We start from the raw sequence: 10529 nt of genomic DNA, 5'->3' as shown, positions 1-10529 counted from the left end.
AGAAGGCCCGGAGGAAAAAGCGGAGGAAGGAAACCCATCCTGCCCCCAACACCCGAGTGTCTCCTGTTACCAACCGAAAGGTGCAGCCTCAGGAAGAGGTGATCACAGCCGTTGAGAGCAGGCGGTCACGTGAACTGAGGAGGGAGAGAGAGCGAGAGAGGGAGAGAGAAGGCGCGAGCGAGCGCCGGAGAGGAGAGCCTGTACCAGAGAAAGCGGACAGACAGACGGACAAAGAACCAAAGAGCAAGGCCGGCATGGACCACGAGAGAAAAGAGGAGCGGGAGGGAAGGAGGGGAGCGCGGCCCTGGCCCTCCCCGTCCCTGTCCTTCTCTTCCTGAGCCTCAACTCTCTGGCCTCACACTTGGGGGGCCAGGTGACCGAATGAGGGCCAGGGAGCCCATCCTCCCGCCCAGGGAGCCCTTTATTCCCCGCACCCCTGCTATCTCACTCTGCCCTTGCAGCTAGCTTTGACGCTTCCCCACTCCTGGAATGACAAAATTGGTTGTAACTGGGCCTGGTAAATGCTCCTTTTTAGCTTGCAAAATAAAAGCAATTCCCTGTTATCCGCAGGGGGCTTCCCCAGGGCCGCTGGAATCCGGAACCTCCCTGACTTTAGAGTCCCCCGCCCACCAAGTCTGCTAGGAGTTGGGACCCTGGGTAGGCCGAGTCTATTCCATTGGGCAACAGCAAATGAGGCTTGGTGAAGGAGTCCACTATGCCAAGCACTGTGCTAAGTCCAGGAGGCTGCTGAGATGGACAAAACAGCTGAGCCTGCCTTCTGGAAGCTTCTACTCTAGAGGGAGAGATGGTCACAGACAAACAGACAGAAAAGGCTGACAGTGAAAGGGGCTATGCCCAGTGCTACCAAAGTGCTAGAGGGAGCACAGAGGAAGAAGAAATGACAAAGGAACCGGAAGCCCTCTTGGAGGAAGTAGGATTTGAGCTAGGCCTTGGAGGCTGAGGAGCACTCTGGAGTCCAAGGGACGTAGCGGGGCAGGTGGAAGCATTATTCTGAGCAGAAGGACTGGAGCCAAAGCCAGCTCCTAGCAGGAACCTTCACTGGTTCATAATTATAAAAGTAAATCTGTTGTTTTAAAACAAATTGGATTGTAAACATTGCTATTTTTCTTTATCTAATTGCAGGCCCTACTGCTGGCCCCTTGTTGGTGCTGATTACTGAGAATTGGCTACAATTTTCCAAAGTGCTACCAGTTCAATGAAACCTCTCCTCAGCCTGCTTTTTCCACTGAGGAAACGCGGGCCAGGAGGAAATGAAGTCAGTATCCTGTCCCGTGTCCCCCTGCCCCACAAGGATAGGAGGTGGCCACCCACTCAGTGAGTATGGCCCAAGGGCACTGAAAGGAGCCTTGGCATTGCCCGCCTCTCTCATGACACACATGGCTTCACCACTGGAATCACTGGCATTGGACAGGTTGGACAGCAAGGGCAGGAATTCCAAATCCAGATTCCAGGTCCCTGTGAGCAGGTCACGTGTTCCTTGGGCATCCAGTTCCTTTCTTATTGGCATCTTAATCATGTAAATTACTTTATCTTTTAGTTTGCAAAATTCAGTCAACTCCCTGTTAGCCTCAGAGGACTTCCCAAGGACCCTGGGAATCCAGCCTCTCCCTGACCTTAGACCCCTCTCCACTCTGTCTGCCCTGGGCTGCACTGGGAGTTGGGGCCTGACAAACACAGGGCTATTGCAGTGGGGGGAGGGACATGGCAGCTACAAGCCCATTGGGTGGCAGGCCTGGAACATGGGGTCTCCAAGGCTAGGAATATCACTTGAGAAATGGCTGGCTGGGTTGCCCAGGGCAAGGAAATCAAAGTCTCCTAGGAAGGCTTTAGACCTAATAGCACCCCTCTCAATGTTCTGGTGAAAGGCTGTCCCCTCACCAAACACCTTGTGTATTGTATACAAGGCAGCAACATCATCACGATCAACCTTTGTGTGACTGTTACTCATTTATTCCTCCCTTCAGTCCTTTATTCCATAAACATCTATTCAACATCTCTGAGTGCCCCTCTATGCTCACAACTGGTGACAGAGTCCCTTCCTACCAGGGGCTACCCACTCTACTGAGAAAGATAGCACAAATTCTAAGGAGCAGGAGAGCATGCTTCCCTTTGTTCTTAATACAAGAAGGATTAATTAAATGAGGAAAGGGACAGTTGGGAAAAGACAGAAAGCGCATGCTCATTACAAAAAATTTGGAAAATACAGAAAGCATAAAAAAATCATGTTTAATCAATAATTTTTAATTATGCCACTTCTGCGCTGGGTGGATTTTAGATAGGTAACCTCTGGGAGCCTTGGTTTTCTCCTCTGTAAAGTGGGAGTAATTCTCACAGGGTCATTATGCAAAGGCATGGTGATAACTTTACCTAAGAAAGATGCCAAGCACAGAACATGGTACTTAATAAGTCCTTACTATTTTGCAGGTATATTGTTACATAACTACCATCCAAAGACAGTCAACTGCTATTAACATTTTGGTGTATTTCCCTCTAGTAATTTTTTTTTTTTTTGAGACAGAGTCTCACTCTGTTGCCCAGGCTAGAGTGCCGTGGCGTCAAGCTCACAGCAACCTCAAACTCTTGGGCTTAAGCAATCCTTCAGCCTCAAGCCTCCTGAGTAGCTGGGACTACAGGCATGTGCCACCATGCCCGGCTAATTTTTTTCTATATATATTTTTTTAGCTGTCCAGATCATTTCTTTCTATTTTTAGTAGAGACGGGGGTCTCGCTCTTGCTCAGGCTGGTCTCGAACTCCTGACCTCGAGCGATCCTCCCGCCTTGGCCTCCCAGAGTGCTAGGATTATAGGCGTGAGCCACCGCGCCCAGCCTCTAGTAATTTTTTAAATGCATGGTTTTTCCATATAGTTTGTGATGCAACTCAATACACAATTTTATAGCTTACCTTTTTTAAACTTGAAGTTATAACAAGAATTTCCTCATGTTATTAAAAAAGGTCTTTGTAAATATCATTTTAGTGGCCACATAATAGTCCATTGTGTAGATTCCTATTGCTTTTTAAAAGCTCCCAGGCCTACTGTCTCCTTTGTCTTTTACCCATGACCACCCCAGGAATATCCTTGTCTTTGCTGAAGACAATTATGTAACCACCTGTTCCCCATCCCGCACATTCAGATTCAATGATTTCCTGAGACATTTATTGGGATTGGTGCTTTCACTTGGGCATTTCCACAGGTGTCTGCCCTTATACTTAGTGGCAGCTAAGACATTCTCACACCTTGAGGTACCGTGTTGTAACTCAACACAACCCATGCCGCGGAGGACCCTCCCCTCCTTCCCCTCTCCATCTTTGCCTCTCCACACTCCCTAGCCTGCTCCCTGGGCCTGGGCTGCAGGGTTCTTCCAGGATTCTTTGGAGGCTAGTCCTGCTTCCACATTTCCAGCCAGAGATGGCACTGTTCTGCAAACTCAGTTTTGATGTCACCAAAAAAGTAGATAGACCAGGAAAAAGAGAAGGAGACCAGGAGGCAAGCACTGTAGCCACTGACAGGCCTCAGGAGGGCCAGATCAAGCTCCTGCATCTGGAGGAAGGTTCACGGAACCTCTTCTGTCTTGGGTGTTGGTAAGAATGAGAATTACGTAATAGGGAGCCACTGAGGGGCTGGGGGAGACTGGGTGCTTTACTTGGGCCATTGCTTTTTTTCATTAGGTAAACCTCTCTTATGCCTTTGAGTTTCTCCAAACTGGGGCTGGAACTAGCACAGAAGACATGTTCCTGAGTGCAGCCCTGCAGCTTCAAGAAAGGGAAAGAGGCCGGGCGCGGTGGTTCACGCCTGTAATCCTAGCACTCTGGGAGGCCAAGGCGGGTGGATCACTCGAGGTCAGGAGTTTGAGACCAGCCTGAGCAAGAGCGAGACCCCCGTCTCTACTAAAAATAGAAAGAAATTATATGGACAGCTAAAAATATATATAGAAAAATTAGCTGAGCATGATGGTGCATGCCTGTAGTCCCCGCTACTCGGGAGGCTGAGGCAGTTGGATTGCTTGAGCCCAGGAGTTTGAGGTTGCTGTGAGATAGGCTGATGCCACGGCACTCTAGCCTGGGCAACAGAGCGAGACTCTGTCTCAAAAAAAAAAAAAAGAAGAAAGAAAGAAAGAAAGGGAAAGCCTTAGATATCCAGAGTGTTCAGTACCAAGCAGGCAGTCTAGGGTTCTAGAACATGAAACTTTCCTTGTGGATAAGAGAACAAAAAAACTTGCTAGGGTTCTAGGAGAGGCATGGGATTCTATACAACAGGACAGTCCTGAGGGCAAGAACTCATTTCAATGGAAAATGTCACCCATTTCAAATCACTGGGAAAATAATGCATTATTTAACCAGTGGTTTGCAGATATCTGATTATTTGGAGAAAAAAGTTAACACTTTATGCCATCCTCCCAAGTCAGTCCCAGAGTAGCTCAGTCAGTCAGGTTCTTGGTTGTAAACCGCAGAATCTCACTATACCAGAAGCAGAAAAGGAGTTTGCTGGAAGACTATGGGAGATCTCACTGTGACTGGAAATGTGAAGAACCAGCCTCAGGAAAAGGGTAGGAACCAGGGGAAGCAGGCACAACGAGGATCATGCCACAGGCCTGGCTTGCTTAGGATGCCACAACAGCACGGCCCCCTCCAGAGACTTGCCAACCAATGTGCTTCTGGTCGCCTGGCTGCTGAGACTTCCGGGAATAATTGCTGCTCTTCCCTGCAGCAGCAGTCCCCAACCTTTTTGGCATCAGGGACCAGTTTCATGGAAGACAATTTTTCCACAGACCAGGGTGGGGGCGATGGTTTCGGGATGATTTCAAGTGCATTACATTTACTGTGCAGTCAAAACTCTCTGCTAAAGATCATCTGTATTTGCAGCCACTCTCCAGCACTAGCATCCCTGCCTCAGCTCCACCTCAGATCATCAGGCGTTAGATTCTCATAAGGAGCATTCAACCTAGATCCCTCATATGTGCAGTTTACAGTATAGTTCGAACTCCTATGGGAATCTAATGCCACCGCTGATCTGACAGGAGGCGGAGCTTATGCGGTGATGCCAGCTACGGGGAGGGATTATGAATACAGATGAAGCTTCCCTTGCTCACCCACCAATCTCCTCCTGCTGTGCGGTCAGGTTCCTAACAGGCCACAGGCGGGGTACTGATCCATGGCTTAGGGGTTGGGAACTGCAGCCCTGCAGTACTGAAATGCTTAAGTTCTAACGTCCAGAGAGAAAGATAGCATCTGGCTGGCAGACCCTGAGTCACATCCCCACTACCTAGTTGCCAAGTGGAGAGGGAGAGGGAATATCTGCCTTCCATGTTTCTCGGGACTTGCTTCAAATCATCAGGGCATTTGCATACTGAGCAAGCAAAGCCAAAAATGTCAATTACAGTTGCTGAAGTTTCTTTTTTTTTTTGAGACAGAGTCTCGCTCTGTTGCCTGGGCTAGAGTGAGTGCCGTGGCGTCAAGCTCACAGCAACCTCAAACTCCTGGGCTTAAGCGATCCTCCTGCCTCAGCCTCCCGAGTAGCTGGGACTACAGGCATGTGCCACCATGGCCGGCTAATTTTTCTATATATATTTTTAGCTGTCCGTATAATTTCTTTCTATTTTTTTAGTAGAGACAGGGGTCTTGCTCTTGCTCAGGGTGGTCTTGAACTCCTGAGCTCAAACAATCCGCCGGCCTCGGCCTCGCAGCATGCTAGGATTACAGGTGTGAGCCACCAAGCCCGGCCTTTTTTTTTTCTTTTTTCATTTGAGACAGAGTCTCACTCTGTTGCCCGGGCTAGAGTGCCGTGGCATCACCCTAGCTCATAGCAACGTCAAACTCCTGGGCTCAGGCAATCCTCCTGCCTCAGCCTCCCGAGTAGCTGGGACTGCAGGCACACACCACCACACCTGGCTAATTTTCCTATTTGTAGTTGCCCAGCTAACTTTTTTTTCTATTTTTAGTAGAAACGGGGTCTCGCTCTTGCTCAGGCTGGTCTCAAACTCCTCCTGAGCTCAAGTGATCCTCCCGCTTCACCCTCTCAGAGTGGTAGGATTACAGGCACCAGCCACGGAGCCCGGCCTAAAGTTGTTAGAGCACTAGCTATGTGCTAGGTGCCCAGCCAACTGCTCCACAAATATTATTTCATTTAATTCTTAAAGCAACCCTGTAAGTTAGAAACTACTATCATCCCCATTTTATAGATAAGCTGAAGATGCCTTTGGACACAAACCTAGGGAGAGGTGGAGCTGAGATCTGGTCCTAGCTTCATCTGACTCCAGAGCCTATGCTATGCTTCCACTATGCTCCACTCCAGAGTGATCGAGAACCAGGAAAAATAAAATCATAAACAATCTAGAAGAAAATGGGTGAGGTCAGGCATGGTGGCTCATGGTTGTAATCTCAGTACTTTGGGAGGCCAGATCGGGAGGATTGCTTGAGACCAGGAGTTCAAGATCAGCCTGGGGAACATAGCGAGACCCTCGTCTCTACAAAAAATAAGAAAAATTAGCCAGGCATGGTGGCACACACCTGTAATCTTAGCTACTTTGGAGGCTGAAGCAAGAGGATTGCTTGAGCCCAAGAGTTCAAGGCTGCAGTGAGCTATGATCAGGCCACTACGCTCCAGCCTGAGTGACAGAGCAAAACCCTGTCAAAAAAAAGAAAGAAAGAAAGAAAGAAAGAGAGAGAGAGAGAAGAAAGAAGGAAGGAAGGAAGGAAGGAAGGAAGGAAGGAAGGAAGGAAGGAAGGAAAGAAGGAAGGAAGGAAGGAAGAAAAGAAAAAGAAAAAAGGTGAATATCCTTCTTATCCTGATCTTGGGAATAGGGAAAGTCTTTCTAGGCATAAAGGTAAAAGAAGAAACAATAAAGGACATGATGCTTAGATTTGGCTATGTAAAAATGTAAAACTTCTTATTTTAAAAATAATAACTCCAAAAGCAAAATTAGAAGGCCAACTGGCAAGGAGTATTTGCAATATGTGACAGAGTTTTAGTATCCTTGATATATAAAGAAGTCTTACAAATCCACAAAAAAAGACAACACCTCGTTAGAAAAGTAGGCAAAGGACATGAATTGGCAATTCACAAAACAAGAATTACTAATGGCCGATAAACTTGTGAAAACATTCAGTATTACTAAAGAAGCCCAAATTCAAATATTGAGATATTGGCATACAATTTTTTACCCATCAAGTTGGAAAAAACTGTATTGTATACATCTTATTTATTTTAATAACATTTATTTATTTTAGGGTGTGTCAGTGTCAGAGTTTAAGGAAGCATATTTTGAAGATCAGCTTTATTGAGGGGGATAATTTAGTTACAATTAGCTGAGTCCATTTAAATCATACAATTCAATAAGTTTTGACATGTGTACCCACTCATGAAACCACTGGCACAATCAAGATACGAAATATATCCATCACCCCCAAATATATCCATCACCCCCCAAACTTTGCTCATACCCCTTTATAGTTTATCTCTTCCTCCACCTCTGTTTCCAGACAACCATGGATCTGCTTTCTGTCACTATAGTTTTGTTTGCATTTTTGTGAATTTTATATAATGGGATTATACATGTTAAAAATATGCATGCCAAAATTATATGATGTCCAGGATTTGCTTCAAAAATAATCCATTAGAAGGCGGACATGGGTGGCAATGTAGGTGAAACAAGATTGGGGCTTGTTATGCTATTTTACTTTTGTAGATGTTTGCAATTTTCCATCATAGATTTTTAATATGCATACCTCTTGATCCAGTTGTTCCCAAAATCAGATGTGCACAAAGGTTGTTAATAAGAAATTATAATAACAAAAAGTGTAAACAATCTAAATACCCAACAAAAGCTTGGGTAAATAAATTATGGCACATTCATTGAATAGAACACATGGAGTCTTTAAAAATCATGTTTTGGCTGGGTGCAGGTGCCTCACACCTGTAATCCCAGCACTTTGGGAGGCTGAGGCAGGAGGATCCCTTGAGCCCAGGAGTTCAAGATCAGCCTGGGTAGCATAGTGAGATCCTGTCTCTACAAAAAAAAAATTTTAAATCATGTTTCAAAGGATTTTTAATGTAACTGGAAAATGCAATATATATATATATTATATGAAAAATGCAGGTTACAAAACAGTTATATATAGCACAATTCCATTTTCCTTTAAAATATATAATAAATATAAATAAAATACTGAAATGTTAATGGTGCTAAACTCTTATGTGGTAGGATTACAAGTGATTTATATGATCTTTATAGTTTCCAGTATTTTCAAAAGTTCTATAATGAGCATATGATACCTTTATAATATTTTAAATATGTCTTTCATTTCTTTAATATTTCATGTCTTTAATATTTCTTTCATTTCTCTTTGGTACTCTGCATTTTAACAGATTCTTTTCTCCTACGTTATCTTATTTTTAACCTTGCGAGACCTATAGAACGGTTATTATAGGCCCATAGACCCAAAGTAGTATATTTTCAGAACTAGATGGGATCTTAGAGATTAAGACTGATTACCCCATTGTTTGGATGAGGAAATTGAGGATCAGAGAGGGGAAGTAACTTGCTTAACGCCACACAGAAAATTAGTGTCAGAGCCAGAACTAGAAGTCAAGCCCCCTGAGGCTGACTCCAAGGACCTTTCACTGACTCATAGAACAAGAGATGCCAGTTAAACCCAGTTCCTGACAGGGATCATGACCAGACAGTCTTGAATAGGATGCCTCAAAGATAGACAACTGCCCCTAACTTCTAATCCTGGCCCTAACCCTGGCCACACTGTACTCCAGGCCAAAATGGGCCCTTCAACTCCATACACAGGCCAATCTTCCCAACCCTGGCCAGAGTCTGAATCTTCATCTGTGTGGCACAGTGAGCCCTTTCTCTACCTGCTTACCCCCATCATACAAATCTGTATGCTTGAAAGGGGTATAGGGTGGAATATGGGTGAATCAATATCATCTCCCTTCAAGGGTCAAGAGTGGCATTTTCTTATAGGCAGGCAGGCAGGCATCTTTTAACTAGACGGGCAAGGGCAACTTCAGAGCTCTGAGGGATGGTGCCCAGAGCCAGCATTGGAACTTGGGAAGAGTCTGTCTTCTCTCGAGAAAACTTTTCTTACCAGTCCATGTGGATATTCAGAGCCCTCAGCCTGCTGGATCAGAAGGGCCAGGCCCAGAAGACTTTTCCTGGTCCCCTTGTTAGCTGAGGGGAGGGAGCAGCCCAGCACCGGAGCGGTTCTTGAAAGGCCTTTGGGAAGCAGGGGCGGGGCACAGGGGCGGAGAGTGTTGAGAGAGCTGTTGGACCAGTGCCAGAAAAGATCGAGGGAAAAGAAGATGTGACCTGTGATGTCTGGTTAAAGGAACTGGAGTGACAGAAATGAATGGACCATTCCATCTTCACCTCCATTCCTGGAAGCTCTGTCAGAACCCCTCAATGCTGGGAATCCCAGCTGAGGTGACTGGGCCTCCCCCAGGGATAAGGAGGTCCCCAAAACTGGAAAGGAATTTCCCTTCCTGTGAGAAAATTGGACCAGTTATGTCATCCTCTCAGTGCCTCAGTTCCCCCATCTGTACAATGGAGCAGCAATAGCCTTCCTGCTCCTGCCTCTTTGATGCAGGGGTGTGTGTGAGGGGGGATATGTGAGAATACAAAAGAGAATGGGGTACAACACGCTTGAAGCATGTCTAGTTTCAGCCCCAACTGGGAGGTATGTGCGGCGCCAAAAGAGTTACAATTCAATTTTGGCTCCTTTACTGACAGGCACTGGAAGGCTGGGAATTTGGCCTGGGCCTTTTAAAGAGCAGGACACTGTTCCACACTACCTCCAGCTTAGACTTTCGGGGTGTGTGTGTGGGGGTGCTCAATCCTTGCCTCTCTCTATCCTGCCTGGCCTGGTAGGGCAGTCCTATTCCTATTGTCACTGCTCAAAGATTAAGGTGACTCCTCAATGGCCAGAATTTTGTCAAGTGGAAAGAATTCCTCTAGTGGTATGAGGTGGCCCTGTCTCTGAGTCTGTGGAATGTTGTTACCCAACACTTCTCTGCTTGAAGTTCCTGAAATCTGGAAAATGGGTTGTCTCTTGTTAGCTGTTGATCGCATGTGCATGTGTGCATATGTGCAGGGGAGTGCGGGGAGGGGAGGAGGAGGAGGTGAAGTAGATAAAGAGGAGGGAAGTGGGAAGCAGTGTTGCAGGCAATAACATGTCCAGTAGATTTTGTTTCTCCTCCCACAAATGCTTAGGCCGAAAAGCCAGTGAGTAGCTTCAGGGGGAATTTCCTGTGGTTTAAGGCTTTTCAGACCCCAGTTAGCCTTCTGCCCACCTGGGCAAATGAAAGACAAGAATGAAAAAAATAAAAAGGAGAGATTAAGGTAAACATGTGAATCTCCTTTTTACCTCATGGTCTTTGTAGAAAAGATGCCAGTGACAGCAAAGACACCCAAGAGGCAACATGGGGGAAGCAAGAGGACATAGGAAGAAAAAGGAAACTGACCACATGTCTTTCCTGAAAGACTTTCCTTTATTTCTCTGTAGC

Source organism: Lemur catta, chromosome X, assembly GCF_020740605.2.
Source record: "Lemur catta isolate mLemCat1 chromosome X, mLemCat1.pri, whole genome shotgun sequence".
NCBI lineage: Eukaryota > Metazoa > Chordata > Mammalia > Primates > Lemuridae > Lemur > Lemur catta.
This window is presented reverse-complemented; position numbering follows the sequence as displayed.